This window comes from Mchenga conophoros, linkage group LG11, assembly GCF_057382185.1.
Source record: "Mchenga conophoros isolate Kocher_MC1m ecotype Shallow Benthic linkage group LG11, M_conophoros_male_GT1.1, whole genome shotgun sequence".
In the NCBI taxonomy this organism is placed as follows: Eukaryota; Metazoa; Chordata; class Actinopteri; order Cichliformes; family Cichlidae; genus Mchenga; species Mchenga conophoros.
Genome location: NC_140536.1, coordinates 18936947 through 18957524, shown reverse-complemented (window position 1 = coordinate 18957524; position 20578 = coordinate 18936947). Strand labels below are relative to the sequence as shown.

The window sequence follows — 20578 nt, the reverse complement described above, 5'->3', positions numbered from 1 at the left end:
CTCATTTGTGAGAGAATCGAAAGCACAGTATTTACCGTCAATGGGCTTATCTGTAATGATTAGAAGAAACTGTTAGAAATACGTTATAATAATTTGACAGCAAGCCTGTTACCATGTCTTATTTGTTTCATTAGCTTTTTTGTTTTTCTTCATATTTCCATTTGTACCATAAATGTAACTGCTATTTCTGTATTTCTACACCAGGGGTGTCCAAACTTTTTGCAAAGAGGGCCAGATTGGGAAGGTGAGATGTGTGGGGGCCAACCATTCAGCCTGAAATATTTTGAACCATTAACATTAAATGCAAATGAAAGATTTTACAATATTTTTTTTCCTTTTTTCAAACACAAATTTTTATTATGATCGATTTATTATTAAACGTTTTCACCAAAATCATGTATTTGAAGAACACATAAAATGAAGAAAAAATAAACATCTGAATTCAAAACACGTGAACAGGAAAATAACATTAAGAGTCAACTTATTCAAAAGTACAAAACATTATGGCCCATATAAATCCGTACATCACTCGTTTATTAGTTTTTTAATTGACCATCAAAAGTCCTCAAAAAACTACAATATGTTATTTTATTTTGAGTCAGATATCAAAAACAAAAATGGATGTGTTTTCAATTTTAAACCAACAACCAGGATAAACAACGAGTATTCCGACTGCGATGCTCGGTGTCATCAGGGTCCACGGACAAAGGAGAGGAAAAAAACATGATCTCCTAACAGCTGCAAAATCCTGAAAGCGGTGTTGAAACTCCTCAGCCAGAGAAGAGATGTCTGCTACATACCTCCTCATTTGTGTACTGATATTGGTTTGTGGAAAACTGGTCATTATTTCCTGCAGTGATGGGAAATGTGTGGTATTGGGCTGCGTTTGTGAGAGGTGTCTTTGGAAAAGTAGCAGTTTGATGTGTGAATACAGTTGGCTTACCACAGCATTTAGCCCCTGAAGGCTCGTGTTCAGCGCGTTATGTCAACTAAAAATCCAAAATCAGCCAGCCAAACATGATCAGGTAGTTGGTTGGTTGTAATTCGTATTAGTTAATAATTTAGAATATGATGACATGCATTCACAAAGAATTTTTACAATATCTTAACATTTATGTGTTTCAGTATCAACTGATTACTGTACTTCTCATATAGTTTCAGCTCAAATAATACATATACATATGTGGTGAAATATGTCCTTGTCTTCTCCTTGGCCAAATAAATTCTTTGTACCCACATAAACAGCAAAGTGTTTGTAAGCTTTTTTCACTCTGGAACATCCCTTTGGAAATGAAATTATATCTCCAAATGTGTACTGAAAATAGTCAGATACTGACTGCATAACAAGAAAAATAGCAATATTTTCTCTACAAATAATAAAAGATTTGAATGAATGTTTTAATAATAATACATTTTTTATACATCCAGTAAAATACAATAACAACAGCACTGCAACAATAGTGTGGGTTAGGTTTACATTTATTTGTTGTTATTCCAGTAAAGTAAACTGAAAGATTAGGGGTCAGGATGTACCACAAAGCTTTTGTGGAACATCGCTGATAAAATGGCAGGTGTCCAGATCTGGTACTTTCTTCATACTTACAAAATCAAGTACCAAACTATTCAGTTGGCTAAAGACAAAGGAGGGTTGGGGTTCCCATGTTTGAAAGACTATTATATTTCTGCTCAATTGAGGACATTAGTGTGTTGGTGTAATGTAGATTATCAAGCGAGATGGAAAGAACTAGAAACAGTGACCTTAAAAGATTCTCCAATTCAGGCAATTCTAGGGGATGTGACACTTATTAAAAAACAAATTCATCAAGGAAACCAATGGATTAACCTACCTTTAAAACTCTGGTTACAATTTCTTAATAAGAATGATTGGATTGAAGAGGTTAGGATTTTAAGATGGTGCGCTTTTGACAGTGATTTTTTACCTAATGAATTAGACGTAAGATATAAAAAATGGTCTGGACAAGGTTTAACGGCATATTGTATGTTTTACGATAAGGGAATTCTTAGGGACTTCCAATCAATAAAAGATCAATACCAGTTAAGTAAAACGGACTTTTTTAGGTTCTTACAAATTAGGCATCATCTATATAATTTTATACCTAAGAGAACAGATCTTTTTTCTTTACCTGTTCTGAGTATATTTGTCAAGGCTTATCAGGCTGACACAGGCCTTAAGGTGATTTCAAGATTGTACAAGGGTATACAAGAGGTTAAGAAGTGGAATACTACCTACATCAAAAAAAAATGGGAAAATGAAACAAATATAGCAATATCAGATAACATTTGGTATGAGCAGTGCGCTTTTCAGTGGAGAATTTCTAGTTCTAATACATGGAGATGTTACGGTTGGAAGAGTATCTGTAGGTTTTTTATTACCCCTGCACAAAGTAAACATTATTTTAATCACTCTAATTGCTGGAGAAATTGTGGGGCCCAAGGAGTAAAACATTTTCATCTGTTCTGGTCTTGCCCAAGGATCAACATTTTTTGGGTATTGATCCACTCTGAGTTGCAGATTATTTTTGGTATGCAGCTTCCCTTTAATTGGGACGAACCTTTGTTTGGATATTTATACTCAGTAAATGTAGATAAAATGTCTAAGCAGTTGTATGGTATCCTGAGTTTGGCTGCCCGTAAAATTATTACCAAGAAATGGCTTAGTGCGAAAATTCCATCACTGGGTGATTGGCATGAGACTGTACATGGGATGTTTAAAATGGAAAGAATTACCTTCATTAAAAGACTCCAGTTTGATATATTTAGTGAAATTTGGGGTAAATGGAAACACTACATCCGGTTAAGGAGACCCGATCTTGTTTGAATCTCTGTAACTATATATGCCACATTTCTGAATCGTTATGTGTTTATATGTATATGTTAGTATGTATGAGACTACAAGTGAACACATATGTAAGTAGGTATGTGTATGTATGCTTAAGAATATGGGTGTGTGAGTGAATATGTGTGTGCGAGTACATACACACTAGAGGGTACACCCGTCTGTTTTTCTTATTTTTATTTTTTATTTTTTTATTTACGTCTGTTCTTGATTATATGTTTATTTTGGATTATTTGTGTTTATATAGGTTGTTTAATAAAAAGAGAATAACATACTTACAAAATCATAGTATGAAGACTTCTCAAATGTAAACAGTAACTTCTAAAAGTATTTAGACATTTGCATTGTTATCCAAGGTCAGGTGTCATCATTATCCCTACTGCCAAATGCACCTCAACAGATGATGCTACTCTTAATTTTTAAAATCGTGGATTTACAACATCCTTAAGGGACACTGAATGCACACTGAAGGGAATTGTTTTGAATGAAATCTAAACACAGTGAAGTTTATAAAAGTAAAACTGTGAATACTTTCTACTCATGCAGCTTGCAAAAGTATTACTTTTTTTTGTTCCATCAGAAGTTTTCTGTCAGTCTTTAAAAAAAAGCATTTTACATGTTACACTGGCAGTCTTACACAAATAAATATGGTTTCTATGTGACATATAATTCAGATTATACAAAACAGAAATAAAAAAAGTAAGAAGTAACATCACCGTTAATCTCTACTACTGTGACCACCAGAAGGTGAAATGTCAAAGCAACCAGGATACAATTCCTCATTTTTGTAACATTAAAGAATTAAGAATAAAGAATAAGCAGAGGGGGTCACATACGTTTCCAGAAGCTTCAAAATAATCCCATATAAGGCAAACACTTGACTGGTTATACAGTATCTTTTTCAAGCAGTACGTGACTTCTTCAGCATATTCTGTTCTTGCAGAACATGTCTTTGTGGTGAGATGACAGGAACTGGCAAATGCGGTCGCGATTTCAGTTTCACTTTCTTGCAGAACTCTGTAAGTTTAAAAGGTTACAACATGAAACAATCTGGCAGGTTCAATAGGTCGTGTGTTAACAGTTTATAAGCACTTGTTTTAAATTTTTATTCTTTACACATAAATCGTTCTCATTAATGACAATTACTATCTCCAAAACTGTCAGCTGTATCATAATCTGCCCACACATATGTGTGTGTGTGTGTGTATATATATATATATATATATATATATATATATATATATATATACTTTTACACCCAGCACGCCCCTGCGGGCGGTTTATCCTTCAAGCTCGGGTCCTCTACCAGAGGCCTGGGAGCTTGAGGGTCCTGCGCAGTATCTTAGCTGTTCCCAGGACTGCGCTCTTCTGGACAGAGATCTCCGATGTTGTTCCTGGGATCTGCTGGAGCCACTCGCCTAGCTTGGGAGTCACCGCACCTAGTGCTCCGATTACCACGGGGACCACCGTTACCTTCACCCTCCACATCCTCTCGAGCTCTTCTCTGAGCCCTTGGTATTTCTCCAGCTTCTCGTGTTCCTTCTTCCTGATATTGCTGTCATTCGGAACCGCTACATCGATCACTACGGCCATCTTCTTCTGTTTGTCTACCACCACTATGTCCGGTTGGTTAGCCACCACCATTTTGTCCGTCTGTATCTGGAAGTCCCACAGGATCTTAGCTCGGTCATTCTCCACCACCCTTGGGGGCATCTCCCATTTTGACCTCGGGACTTCCAGGTTATACTCGGCACAGATGTTCCTGTACACTATGCCGGCCACTTGGTTATGGCGTTCCATGTATGCCTTGCCTGCTAGCATCTTGCACCCTGCTGTTATGTGCTGGATTGTCTCTGGGGCATCTTTACACAGCCTACACCTGAGGTCTTGCCTGGTGTGATAGACCCCAGCCTCTATGGATCTTGTGCTCAGAACTTGTTCTTGTGCTGCCATGATTAGTGCCTCTGTGCTGTCTTTCAGTCCAGCTTTGTCCAGCCACTGGTAGGATTTCTGGATATCAGCCACCTCCTCTATCTGCCGGTGGTACATACCGTGCAGGGGCCTGTCCTTCCATGATGGTTCCTCGTCTCCCTCCTCTTTCTTGGGTTTCTGCTGCCTGAGGTATTCACTGAGCACTCGGTCAGTTGGGGCCATCTTCCCAATGTATTCTTGGATGTTCGTTGTCTCATCCTGGACTGTGGTGCTGACACTCACCAGTCCCCGGCCCCCTTCCTTCCGCTTAGCGTACAGCCTCAGGGTGCTGGACTTGGGGTGAAACCCTCCATGCATGGTAAGGAGCTTTCTTGTCTTTATGTCAGTGGCTTCTATCTCCTCCTTTGGCCAGCCTATTACCCCAGCAGGGTACCTGATCACGGGCAGGGCGTACGTGTTGATGGCCCGGATCTTGTTCTTACCATTCAGCTGACTCCTCAGGACTTGCCTGACCATCTGCAGGTACTTGGTGGTTGCAGCTTTTCTAGCGGCCTCTTCATGGTTCCCATTTGCCTGCGGGATCCCCAGGTACTTGTAACTGTCCTCTATGTCTGCAATGTTGCCTTCTGGTAGTTCAATCCCCTCATTTCTGACTACCTTCCCTCTCTTTGTTACCATCCGACTACACTTCTCCAGTCCGAACGACATTCCAATGTCATTGCTGTATAGCCTGGTAGTGTGGATCAGTGAATCGATGTCTCGTTCACTCTTGGCATACAGCTTGATGTCATCCATGTACAGGAGGTGGCTGACAACTGCTCCGTTCCGTAGTCGGTATCCATAGCCAGTCTTGTTAATGATCTCACTGAGGGGGTTCAGGCCTATGCAGAACAGCAGTGGGGACAGAGCATCTCCTTGGTAGATCCCGCACTTGATGGTGACTTGTGCTATGGGCTTGGAGTTGGCCTCTAGTGTTGTACGCCACATCCCCATTGAGTTCCTGATGAAGGCTCTTAGGGTCCCATTGATCTTGTACAATTCTAGGCATTCCAGTATCCAGCTGTGGGGCATTGAGTCATAGGCCTTCTTGTAATCAATCCAGGCAGTGCACAGGTTGGTCAGTCTGGTCTTGCAGTCTCGGCTGATTGTTCTGTCTACCAGTAGCTGGTGTTTTGCGCCTCTGGTATTCTTGCCAATTCCTTTCTGTGTCCCGCTCATGTATTGACCCATGTGCCTGTTCATCTTAGCCGATATGATGCCTGACAGGAGCTTCCATGTAGTACTGAGGCAGGTTATTGGTCGGTAGTTGGAGGGGACCGGTCCCTTCTTGGGGTCCTTGGGGATCAGGACCGTCCGGCCTTCGGTTAGCCATTCCGGGTGTCTCTCGTTAACTAGCAGCTGGTTCATTTGTGCTGCCAGACGCTCATGGAGTGCAGTCAGCTTCTTCAGCCAGTAGGCGTGAACCATGTCGGGCCCTGGTGCTGTCCAACTCTTCATACTGGAGACCCTTTCTTGGATATCTGCCACTGTGATGGTTACTGGATCCTGTTCAGGGAGGTCGCTGTGGTCTGCCCTCAGATCCCCTAGCCACTGAGCATTGCCGTTATGGGTTGCGTCCTTCTCCCATATGCTCTTCCAGTATTGCTCCATCTCCAGCCTTGGTGGTGCTGTTCTCTTATTGTTCCCTTGCCACTGAGAGTACACCTTTGCTGGTTCTGTGGAGAACAGCTGGTTTATTCTCCTGATCACTGCTGCCGTATTGTAGATCAGCTTGTTAGTGTCGGTAATCGTGGTTGTAGGTATTGCCCGTAGTGCTGCATTAACATTATCTAGCAGACCTTCTTCACGTACGTACTTCACGTAATCTTGGTAACCGGCTACGGGGGATCAAGGTTTCAAGCTTGGCCATGATCCTATTTTTCAGGTCAGTTCCTTTCGCACTCAACGATCCTTCTCCTATCGCACTTGGGGCTGTGTACCCAATCTCGGGTGGGGGTGATGATATCTCCCCCCTGACCTGGCGTCCTGACTCCTCCTTGCCGTAGCATTTGTGTTGTACCTCGTCAATCTCTAGCTGTGAGAGCAGTCCCTTCTTTTGAATGTTGGAACATTGAGCTACTAGTTGTTTCGCCGTCATTGTGGATGTTGGGTATCGAAGAATCCATAGGTCCCTCATCCTATTCATGTAGCCCCTTCCGCCGGGGTTACTTGCGTAGTAGCATTCCAACAACGCCCTGTTTTCGTCTCTTACCCACCGATGCCTTCTTGTTCCAGTAGCCCACTTTTCGTCAGGGTGCCCTGGTTCCTCAACACCTGACGCGGACCTTGTTGATCCGGGCGACGTCCGAGCCGGCATGCCTTCATATTTATCTGTCTCGCTCATGTCTGCGGTAGGCTTGCTTAGCATAGGGGGTCTAGCCTTAGGACCCTTACTGGATACAGACGCCCCAGGCAGGAATCGAACTTGCGATCCTCTGTATATATATATATATATATATATATATACACATTAAATATATATTGAATTTATCAGTTCAATTTTGTTTTTTATAAATAAAACAAAATTGAACTGATAAAAGCTAAAGTTAAAATGCAAACAGTCTATGCTGGTGATTACCACCACAAGAGTGACAATGATCAAGCTGCCTTCGCTGCCAATCATAATTAGTACGTATGAACATATAAATACGTATTTTTGTAAAGCTGTAACAGAATTTTTGGGGTAAAGCTTTATCAGAATATCTTTTGATACAAAGCCCAGTCGTTCTCGTTGATGCCGAAATTGATTAGATGACTAAGTTTACACGAATTCAGCTTTTAACAACTATAAAATGTTGAAATAGAGTATGAAATACTGAGCAACAACACAAACTACTCACCCATCAGAACATCATCTTTCAGGTCTTGCACTTGGCAAAGTCAGTAACAACGGCTCAGTCCCAAAGGCCTGGCACTGTACTTATTCTGCTCTCTTTTCACCTCCCTCTTTTGAGCATCACGATTATTTGCAATCATATATATATCTCAGTCATAGTTGTCTATCTTAATCAGATGATGGTGGAATGAAACGTATTAATTCAAACTGTATTCAAACAGTCGCAACAATGACGACTTTGACTGGCAAATAATATTGATTCCAGCAGCTGGCAGTTCAGTAAAGCCAGATTATTAGAAGGAATTAAATAAAGAATTGATCAGACTCCGATGGCTCATCACAGAGTGAAATCTCAGCGGTGATAGGAATCAAGTTTCAAGTTTTATTGTCATGTACAGATAAACAGTGTAGCCACATTTACCCATAATGAAATTCTTTGGCTCGTAAATCGAGGCAGGTCCCTCTGGTACCCTCTGGTGGTGGTGAAAATAAGATGGAGGCTTGGATGAAGTGACTTGCATGAGGTGGGTTGCACATAGGTTTCTGCAAGGGAAAATCAAAGATGAGCGGTGTGATTTTAAAGTATGGTGCGTGGAGGGTAATTGGTTTGAAGAAGGTGGGCAGAAAGATGACTGGACTACAGCATTGAGGTTTACAGTGTGGGAAAGTGGAAGTGATGAAATGAAAAAGAGAATGTCAGATTAATTCCTGTATTCTCCTAAAAAGTCCTAAAGCCAGGTATGATCTCATTGTGGTCCAGGAAACACACACTCACACTAGCTTAGCACATCAAACGCCACTCACTGTATTCCCTGATGATCAGTTTACTGAGTTTATTCATTACTGAAGGCACATAGGCGTAACAAAACAAATACAAGGTGTTCAAGAAGAAAACAATTAATAAAAAGCAGTGCACAAATGTGTGATTATGTAATAGCACTTTCATATTTAAGAGTTAATGTATGTGTTTTGTCATGTGTTCATGCATGTTTATTGAACTGTCTTATAACGGAAAAAAAAATTCATTTGTCAGTTGGTACGAGATGTGTGAATCCTGCATCTCCTGCTGAAGCTGGAAGAACAGGCTGTTGTGTGACTATGTCATTTAAACATTACTTCATTATGAATCTCCTTAAATTATTTAACAACCCTGTTATGAGCAAGTCCTGATAATAATGGAGCATGTTGGGTTTGGTTTTTTTGTAAAGGTATCAACTGTCCTATGAGTCAGTCTGAGGAAAAAGATGAGGGACTGCTCCCTCAAATGAGGAACATGGCAGCCAGGCAGAACGCGAGAGGTAAGGTGGAAATCTCTTTCAACTCCAAATCCTCTGATTTAAAGTTTTGAAAAATGTTTTGTTAGGTTTTCAAGCCAGGAGTGTCCCCCAAGGTATGTGTGTGTGTTTGTGTGTGTGTGACCCACCCCCTTTTTCACATCTTGTGCTCTTAGAACTGAAGAAGCTTCTCGGATGAGAGGTGAAACGTCTTCAAGAAACTTAGAGAAGTCCAGACGCTTTTCTTTCCCAGCTTCTTGGACTTCTTTGACTTAATGTTAATTGCACAGTCCGAGAAACTGCAAGCTTTGGGATCAACTGTAGGGATCAACTGTGTTTGCAAATATTGAGAAAACTATCAAATTATTATTTTTTTGCATGTGAGGAAAAAAAATACAATCCAAGGAAAATATTTAACCTCACATGCACAATTAAATAGCTTGAGAACAAATTCAACAACCTGCAAGCACAGAACTTAGCACCCACATGCATAAAGTAGAGCATTTCCATTCACTTTAATGGAATGTTTTTTTTTGTTTGTTTTTTTTTTACAGCAGTAGCAGATCATGGAGCAGCACAGAAGTTTGAGATTTTGACTCTGATGGACTCAAGTCAGAGTCACCGTTTGCACTGGAAGGTGGTGGCTTCCTCCTCTTCACATTTGTTGCTCCCTTGCAGGACTCCAGGCAAAGATGAAAAGTTTCTGGAAACTGTTCATTGTAACTTTTCGTCTACCATTTGTAAATACAGGAAGGAACTGCTGGATCATGCTGGCAACCCTGTTAACCACAGATCATGTTGTCATTTCATTTGATTTCTAATCACACTGCAATACACTTTCAGATAAAAAGGTTCATTCTGTTCATTTAGACACCGTCTTGAGTAACTGCAATAGAGATTAGATTAGATTAGATTAGATTAGATTAGATTAGATTAGATTAGATCCCTCGGGTGGGAAATTCGGTTTCCAATAGCACAGCACCGACAGAAGTTACAGAATGTGAGCAGAAATATATCATATGTACACATATATAAATACAGAGATATATATAAATACAGAGTATACAAAAGGGATAAATAGAATAAATAGGATAAGAATACAAGGGAATTGCACATTTCAAGTATTGTGAGTCTATTGCACCGTTGGATATTAACAAAAAGTATTGCACAGTGAAAAGGCACTACAGCTTAGTTGTCCCGCCCCCTTTGTCCTGTTTCCCCTCCCTATGCCCTCAAGAGAGGAGTTAAACAGTTTGATGGTGTGTGGGACAAAGGAGTTTTTAAGTCTGCTGGTTCTTGTCTTTGGGAAAAGCAACCTATCACTGAACAGACTCCTCTGGTTGTTTATGGCCATGTGGAGAGGATGCCCAGCATTGTCCATAATGTCCAGCAGTTTCTTTAGTGTCCTTTTCTCTGCCACTGTCCCAACAGTGTCCTGCTTCATGCCAACCACAGAGCCAGCCTTCCTGATCATTTTTGCCAGATATATCAGTTCATTTGCATTTAAGTGTGCTTATACTACATATTTGTGTTTACAACTTTCATGAATTAAACTATGTGTTATTATGTGTTCCTTGAAATGGTAGTGACACCTCAACTTGCCCATGCAACTTTACCTTTTCAATGTTGTATCTAACAACATTGTATGAAGGCTTATACATCAAGGCTTCCAAAGCGCAGCCTCAATTCATGCTCACATCATCTGCCATGAGGATGTGGTCCCAGCTAGTGAAAAAAATAATTGTGAAAGTTTTAATGTGGAACATCACGTAATTATGTGTGAATATCTTTGCATCATAAGTCAAGTACTTAAATGTGCTGTTTGGGGTTGTTATAAGTTACTTTTAAAGTTTTTTTCATTTTTTGTTTCACTTTATCCATACGTCACTGTATGCAGACGAGACAGACAATGCCTTGGATGAACTTATGCATAACATTGTGGCTGGCATGAACAGAGCATGAACTGTTTTGAAAAGAGCTACATAAATAAATAAAGTTATTATTACAGGGCATTTGATCTTTTGACATAATCATATTGAAACAAATAAATAGTCTGGTCACTGATTGTTGTGCTAAAAGATCAGCTGTTATCCAAGATGCTACGCTCTGCAGTTGGTTTGCCTCTAGACCTTTCTGTATATGCATCGATCCTTCCCCTAATTCTGGCAAGTTTCTGCTGCCTAGCAGTGCTCCCTACTTCTCACCCAAACTGTTTTGTCTCTAACATTTCATTTTTGTATCTCCAGACATTAACTTTTCACACAATCACCCCATTGTACTTGTTTGAAACACTTATCCTCAGCTTCTGAATTCTTATAAGCTCTAATATCTTTGGGAGTTTGTTATGTTTTTCACTGCTTTACCTGCTTCAGAGCACGACCTCTCTCCACAAATCAATTCAAATTTCCTCTGAATCGGTTCCAGACTACAAACAACAGCAACAGGAGGAAAATTGTTGACACACCGCGAAGAGCAAAGAGGCCAAGCTGTTACCGAGACAGTGAGCTCAGGAAGAGTGAAAGCAAACATGTTTCCAGCGTCCAAAACAGCAGGACTCTTCCTGTGATCATCATTAAAACATTTACTGGGAAAAAGCTAGCGAGAGTCCTGTATCAAAGCACCTGATCAACAAACGCTGACATTAAAAAAAGAAAACTTTGTGTCATTTGACCCAGCGTTTTGAGTTTTAATATATTTGAATGTTTATGGTTTATGTTTTAGTTCATGTAGTTATTTTTAGCGCATCTATTTTGTCTAGGCTACCCAGTTATAGTTTATTATCTATTAGACTCCCCTTGTGTCTTCTCCCCTTGTGTTTATGTCTCCCGCACCCTTCATGTGTTTCAGTAATGTCATTGTCTCCCATCTTCTCCTCTTGTTTACATTTTGTGTCCCTTGTGTCTCAATTCTTTCATGGTTGATTTTCAGCAGCCATCATATTCTGTTTGTGCTTGGTTATGTCTATGTCGCCTCTCCAGTTCCCTTTTTTTTCTGTGTGTATTTATAGTGCGCGTGTTCCTTGTCACTTCGTCATGTTAAGTCCACTTGTCTCAGTCTGTCACGTGTTTCATGTCTGCGTGTTCCATGTTGTCAAGCTTGTGTCATGTCTGCATCCGGTTATGTTTCCTGTTTTATTTTGAAGAGGTCTGGTGTTCCATGTTCATTGTGTTTATTTTTACTTCCTCTGTAGCATCATTATGTTGATTCATATCAGCTGCTTCCCCGTGTGTTTCCACTTCCCCTGATCACCTCCTTTGTGCATTTAGTCTGTGTGTTTCCATTCATTTCTCGTCCAGTTGTCTGTTATCCTGCCTTGTTTCCACGTCATGCCATGTTTCTAGGGTTTTGATTTTATGCTAGGACTTCATGTCAGGTTTTTATGTTCTTGTTAATGTTTATGTTCCATGGTTTTATATGTTTAGCCTAAATTCAACTAGTTTTGGTTTTAGTTTTCTCCCTTTGCCTTTGTATTATTTTTGCCAGCCTTATTGAATGGCTGTTGTTTTATTACGTCAAGTTTTGTCTCTTTGTGTGTCTGCACTTGGGTCCACCTCCTCACTCCACATAGTCAGCTTCTCAGCCAGACTGCGACACTTACTAAATAAATAAAATTGAACTGAATATCCCCTTGAAAGTCTACAAGAAAATGTGAATGCAGTATGATAACCATCATTAGAAGGAGGAGCAGGAGCAGTACACTCCATGGAGAAGGTAACTAGGACTAAGATCAACCCTATTCCTTAACCTTACACTAAAAAAAAGTCATAATGCGACTGTTGTTGCGATTTGACACTATATAAATAAAACAAAACTGAATTGATAAAAACTAAAGTAAAATGCAGACTTTCTACACTGGTGATTACCACCACGAGAGTGACAATGATCTTGCAGGGAAAGTTTGATAGAAGCGATAATATTCATAATTTATTAATAAATTTATAATTATTTGTTTTTTTTTCTATAATCATATTTCCTAATGACATGTATTATTCTTTAAAATTTAAGTAAAAGACCACTGGTATTTAAGCCAGTTATTGATGTGATCAATTGATGTGAAAGTGTCCTTGTAGATTCATTAGGGAGTTGAACTTAATCTAGTGGACTTATGTGTTGATTTCTTTATTTAGTTATTTTTTTAAAGAATCGTCAGATTGGTTGAAAGTTGTATACAGTTATATATAGGGAGTGCAGAATTATTAGGCAAATGAGTATTTTGTCCACATCATCCTCTTCATGCATGTTGTCTTACTCCAAGCTGTATAGGCTCGAAAGCCTACCACCAATTAAGCATATTAGGTGATGTGCATCTCTGTAATGAGAAGGGGTGTGGTCTAATGACATCAACACCCTATATCAGGTGTGCATAATTATTAGGCAACGTCCTTTCCTTTGGCAAAATGGGTCAAAAGAAGGACTTGACAGGCTCAGAAAAGTCAAAAATAGTGAGATATCTTGCAGAGGGATGCAGCAGTCTCAAAATTGCAAAGCTTCTGAAGCGTGATCATCGAACAATCAAGCGTTTCATTCAAAACAGTCAACAGGGTCGCAAGAAGCGTGTGGAAAAACCAAGGCGCCAAATAATTGCCCATGAACTGAGAAAAGTCAAGCGTGCAGCTGCCAAGATGCCACTTGCCACCAGTTTGGCCATATTTCAGAGCTGCAACATCACTGGAGTGCCCAAAAGCACAAGGTGTGCAATACTCAGAGACATGGCCAAGGTAAGAAAGGCTGAAAGACGACCACCACTGAACAAGACACACAAGCTGAAACGTCAAGACTGGGCCAAGAAATATCTCAAGACTGGTTTTTCTAAGGTTTTATGGACTGATGAAATGAGAGTGAGTCTTGATGGGCCAGATGGATGGGCCCGTGGCTGGATTGGTAAAGGGCAGAGAGCTCCAGTCCGACTCAGACGCCAGCAAGGCGGAGGTGGAGTACTGGTTTGGGCTGGTATCATCAAAGATGAGCTTGTGGGGCCTTTTCAGGTTGAGGATGGAGTCAAGCTCAACTCCCAGTCCTACTGCCAGTTTCTGGAAGACACCTTCTTCAAGCAGTGGTACAGGAAGAAGTCTGCATCCTTCAAGAAAAACATGATTTTCATGCAGGACAATGCTCCATCACACGCGTCCAAGTACTCCACAGCGTGGCTGGCAAGAAAGGGTATAAAAGAAGAAAAACTAATGACATGGCCTCCTTGTTCACCTGATCTGAACCCCATTGAGAACCTGTGGTCCATCATCAAATGTGAGATTTACAAGGAGGGAAAACAGTACACCTCTCTGAACAGTGTCTGGGAGGCTGTGGTTGCTGCTGCACGCAATGTTGATGGTGAACAGATCAAAACACTGACAGAATCCATGGATGGCAGGCTTTTGAGTGTCCTTGCAAAGAAAGGTGGCTATATTGGTCGCTGATTTGTTTTTGTTTTGTTTTTGAATGTCAGAAATGTATATTTGTGAATGTGGAGATGTTATATTGGTTTCACTGGTAAAAATAAATAATTGAAATGGGTATATATTTGTTTTTTGTTAAGTTGCCTAATAATTATGCACAGTAATAGTCACCTGCACACACAGATATCCCCCTAAAATAGCTAAAACTAAAAACTACTTCCAAAAACATTCAGCTTTGATATTAATGAGTTTTTTGGGTTCATTGAGAACGTGTGTGTGTGTGTGTGTGTGTGTGTGTGTGTGTGTGTACACTGCTCAAAAAAATAAATAAATAAAGGGAACACAAAAATAAGACATCCCAGATCTGAATGAATAAAATATTCTTATTAAATACTTTGTTCTTTAGTTTAATGTGCTGACAAAAAAATAACACAAAAATTATTAATGGAAATTAAATTTAGTAACCCATGGAGGTCTGGATTTGGAGTCACACTCAAAATTAAAGTGGAAGAACACACTACAGGCTGATCCAACTTTAATGTAATGGTCTTAAAACAAGTCAAAATGAGGCCCAGTAGTGTGTGTGTGTGTGGCCTCCACATGCCTGTATGACCTCCCTATAATGCCTGGGCATGCTCCTGATGAGGTGGTGGATGGTCTCCTGAGGGATGTCCTTCCAGACCTGGATTAAACATCTGCCAACTCCTGGACAGCCTGTGATATAACGTGGCATTGGTGGATGGAGCGAGACATGATGTCCCACAGTGCTCAGTTGGATTCAGGTCTAGGGAATTGGCCAGTCCATAGCATCAATGCCTTCTTGCAGGAACTGTTGACACACCCCAACCACATGAGGTGTAGCATCTGCTTGCATGAGGAGGAACTCAGGGTCAACCGCACCAGCATATGATCTCACAAGGGATCGGAGGATCTCATTTTGGTACATAATGGCAGTCAGGCTACCTTTGGCGAGCACATGGAGGGCTGTGCGGGCCCCCAAAGAAATGCCACCATACACCATTACTGACCCACTGCCAAACGGTCATGCTGGAGGATGCTGCAAGCAGCAGAACGTTCTCCACCTCATCTCCGGACTCTGTCACATGTGCTCGTTGTGAACCTGCTTTCATCTGTGAAGAACACAGAGCGCCAGTGGCGAGGTTGCCAATCCTTATGTTCTCTGGCAAATGCCCAACATCCTGCATAGTGTTGGACTGTAAGCACAACCCCCACCTGTGGATGTCGAGCCCTCATGGAGTTTGTTTCTGACTGTTTGAGCAGACACACGCACGTTTGTGGCCTGCTGGAGGTCATTTGGGCTCTGGCAGTGCTCCTCCTGTTCCTCCTTGCGCAAAGGTGCAGGTAATGGTCCTGCTGCTGGGTTGTTGCTCTCCTACGGCCTCCTCCACATCTCCTGATGTACTTGCCTGTCTCCTGGTAGCACCTCCATGCTCTGGACACTACGCTGACAGACACAGCAAACCTTCTTGCCACAGCTTGCATTGATCTGCCATCCTGGATGAGCTGCCCTACCTGAGCCACTGGTGTGGGTTGTAAACGCCATCTCAAGTGATTTCCACTAGAGTGAAATCACAGCCAGCATTCAAAAGTGTCCAAAACATCAGCCAGAAAGCATAGGTACTGAGAAGTGGTCTGTGGTCACCTGCAGAACCACTCCTTTATTGGACATGTCTTGCTAATACCTATAATTTCCACCTGTTGTCTATTCCATTTGTACAGCACCATGTGAAATTGATTGTCAATCAGTGTTGCTTCCTATGTAGACAGTTTGATTTCACAAAAGTGCGACTGACTTGGAGTTACATTGTGTTGTTTAAGTGTTCCCTTTATTTTTTGAGCAGTGTATATGCCAAGCACTGATCACTGCTGCCTGTTGTGCCAAAAAGTGATTGCCTGCCAAAAACTGATTTCCAATGTCACTTTTTGGCACAACACCGTACTGTAGATCAGTAGGACGTGGAAACGTGACGTGAAAGTGACGTGGAGGATAAAAGACGATTGGACGAGGAATGAATGGAAACACACAGACTGATCTAAACACAAAACATTATGCCATTAAAACTAGCAAAATCGGGAGTTTTAATGTTTCAAATAAGAAGCGGTGTCGTGGTATTTTTAAATTCTGTTTTTCATTTCTGCTTTAAGAACCCCGGTCATACGCCTGGGCGGTCGCCACTGACAATGTAGGAGGGCCAGGAGAGGAAGATGTCAACTCCACGGAGCATCAAGTGGTTACCTTTCTACGGTCCAAAGGTGTGGAAGTGGATTATAACAACATTGAGGCTTGCCACCCTCTACCCCGAAAAAATGACAGTGACAAACCAGCCATCATTGTGAGATTTGCAAACAGAAAACAGAAAACAGCACTGTTAAAACAAGGAAAGAAACTGAAAGGATCCGATGTCTTCATGAACGAACATCTGATAAAAAGAAATGCGGACATTGCCAGGAAAGCACGTTACTTGAAGAAACAGGGAAAAATTCAAAATACATGGACCACCAACTGCAAAGTATTCATTAAACTCAATGGAACACCGGAACAAGCCAAAGTGTTGGTCATCAGAAATATGGAAGAGCTGGACAAATACTGAGGTCAACTTACTCTGGAGGTATGAATACACATGTGACGTGACACACAACACAACACATGGCACAGTCCAAAAGAACTTCATCTGCATCCGGCAACAATATCAACATAACTCATTGGAATTCTCTTTATGATAATCTGGAACTGAGAACATTTCGATACACAGACCATAATGTTCTAGACTTAGAAAAGGATATAGACCCGGAAAATAATTTCTTCTACAACATCAGCTGTAACTGCTGCTACTTCACTGATGAACAGTTTAAGCACACCATCAACACGGAAAATAAATTATCAATAATCCATTTTAATAGCAGAAGTCTGTATGCCAACTTCAACAATATAAAGGAATATCTAAATGAGTTGACAAATCCATTTGGAATTATTGCCATTTCTGAAACATGGATCAATGCGGAGAAAGGAATGGACTTTGGACTGGAGGGATATGAAGTGAATTTTGTAAATAGAAGGAACAAGAGTGGAGGGGGAGTAGCTGTGTATGTGGATAAAAACCTAAACTACAAGGTGGTAGAAAGTATGACAACTGTAATTGATAATTTACTAGAATGTATAACAATTGAAATTTATAAGGAAAAAGAAAAAAATGTAATAATTAGCTGTATATATAGAACACCTGGCTCTAGTATTCAAGTATTTAATGACTTCATAGAGGAAATATTCTCTAAAACAAATCAAAAAGTTATGTTTATCTGTGGTGATTTTAATATTGACCTGTTGAATCCAAAAAAGCATAAAATGAGCGACGAATTCCTAAACACTATGTACAGTTTGAGTTTACATCCTAAAATAACCAGGCCTAGCAGAATTACACCACATTGTGCCACCTTACTTGACAATATTTTCACTAACAATATGGAAAACAACATTGTGAGCGGATTATTAATTAATGACATCAGTGATCACCTACCAGTTTTTGCAGTTTATGACACTAATTATAAGAAAAATCAGCATGAAGAACAACTGAGATACAGACGTGTAAGGACAGAAGAAACTATGACTGCATTTAAGAACGATCTATTAAATCAGGACTGGGACAAGGTGTACAAAGAAGCTGATATTGATATTGCATATGGCATATTTTTAAGAATATTCATGGAGTTGTACGATAAAAACTGTCCAACAATAAAATACAACAGAAAGCACAAATATTCAGATAGACCATGGCTCACTAAGGGTTTACAAAATGCATGTAAAAAGAAAAATACACTCTATAGGGAATACCTAAAACAAAGAACAAAAGATGCTGAAAATAAATATAAAAAATACAAAAATAAGTTGACCAATATTATACGTGTATGTAGAAAGGAGTATTATAGTAAAATATTGAACAACAATAAACATAATATGAAAGGAATATGGGATGTTTTAAACTGTATCATTAAAAATAATTCTGGACAACAAAGTTATCCACAATACTTTATCGATAATGGCAATATTATGGAAAACACTGCTGATAAGGTCAACAGCTTTAATCATTATTTTGTAAATATTGGACCAAAACTGGCAGAACAAATTCCTGAGTCACTGCCATCAGTAGAATGTAGTGAAAACCTGATTGATAGGAACCCTAACTCAATGTTCCTCACATCAGTGGAGGAAAAAGAAATAATTGACATTGTACACATGTGTAAATATAAAACATCTACTGATTGTAATGATATTGACATGAAAATCGTCAAGAAGGTCATTGAAGGAATTGTAGGACCTCTAACATATATTTGCAACTTATCATTTCAGACGGGAAAAGTGCCAAACAAAATGAAAATAGCTAAAGTTGTGCCGCTGTATAAAACCGGGGATAGACGCCACTTCACAAATTACAGGCCTGTTTCTTTACTACCACAATTCTCCAAAATCCTAGAAAACCTGTTTAATAAACGATTAGACAAATTCTTAGATAAATATAAATTACTCTCTGACAGTCAATATGGATTCAGATCAAAAAGATCAACATCTCTGGCATTAATCGAATCAATTGAGGAGATTACGAATGCTATAGATCAGAAACAGTATGCAGCTGGAGTATTTCTGGATCTCAAGAAAGCATTCGACACAATCAATCATGACATATTAATTAATAAACTGGAACGGTATGGGATTAGGGGGGTTGTACTGCAATGGGTGAAAAATTATTTAAGTGACCGGAAACAATTTGTGAAGCTGGGTGTCCATTCCTCATCATGCTTGGACATTGCTTGTGGTGTTCCACAAGGCTCTGTACTGGGTCCAAAATTATTTATTATTTATATAAATGATATTTGTAAGGCATCTGATATATTAAAATTAGTATTATTTGCAGATGACACAAATATTTTTTGTTCTGGGGGGAATCTAAAGGAGCTGCTGCAATTACTTCAGAAATGTGCAAAATTAAAAAATGGTTTAACAGGAACAAACTATCGCTAAATCTAAGTAAAACTACAATTATCTTATTTGGGAATTCCCTTAGAAATGCACAAGTGCAGATTCATGTAGATGGTGTGGAAATTGAAAGAGTACTTGAACATAAGTTTCTTGGTGTGATTATAGATGATAAATTAAACTGGAAGTCTCATATAAATCATATAAATAACAAAATTTCAAGAAGTGTCTCAATCTTGAGTAAAGTAAAACACATTCTGGACCACAAATCACTCCACATTCTCTATTGTTCCCTGATTGCACCGTATTTGAATTACTGTGCAGAGGTTTGGGGCAATACTTACAAATGTTCGCTATCATTCAATCTTTATATTACAAAAAAGGGCCATAAGGATAATCCATAAAACTGGTTACAGAGATCATACAAATCCACTATTCTTAAAATCAAAAATTCTAAAATTCACAGATCTGGTTCATTTTCTCACAGCACAAATTATATATAAAGCAATAAATAACCTGCTTCCTGACAATATTCTAAAAATGTTTTCTAAAAGGGAACGGGGATACAATTTGAGGGGGGAATTAAATTTAAAACATCCTCGTATCCGTACAACATTAAAAAGTTTTTGCATCTCTGTGTGTGGAGTGAAGCTGTGGAACAGACTAAGTAAAGATATGAAGCAATGTCCAAGCATGGCGCAGTTTAAAAAGCGGTTTAAGGATATGGTTTTTACAGGGTGCAGGGAGGAAGTAGAGATTTGATAGGGTGTTCTTGTCTAATATTTTCATGTGTGTGCGCATGCACGGGTTTGTTGGTATGGATATATATATATAATTGTAGGCTGTGTATCCTTGAGGTGTTAATGGGGTTATTGAAAATGTGTATATGTGCGTATGTGTGTATATACGTATGTATGGATAGATAGAAACATATATGTGTATATATTAAAAAAAAAAAAAATTACACATAACATATAATGTAATTGCAAGGAGGTATTTCTGCAGTCTATTGATACTAGATAGTGGAAAAGGGGTGGGATTAAATAAGCTTATGCTTCTTCCTGCTCCTTTTTGAACATGGACGTTATTTGGAGTTGTGGTTGCTCGTTTTCCTTTTGTTTGCTTTGTTCATTTGTCTCTTTTAATTCTATTTTGTTTTATACTTTTTCAACATGTTCAAAATAAAGATTCAATCAATCAATCAAGATGAAGCTTAAGCTTGTATGCAGCTATATATACATGTACCCGCTTCTATGC

At 39.5% G+C, this 20578-nt stretch overlaps 1 protein-coding gene across 1 annotated transcript in view; it reads right to left on the bottom strand.

Annotated features, from left to right (window-relative positions):
• LOC146563922 (uncharacterized) overlaps window positions 1–20578 on the bottom strand; it is a 32711-nt gene that overhangs the window by 11072 nt on the left and 1061 nt on the right. The window lies entirely within an intron of this gene.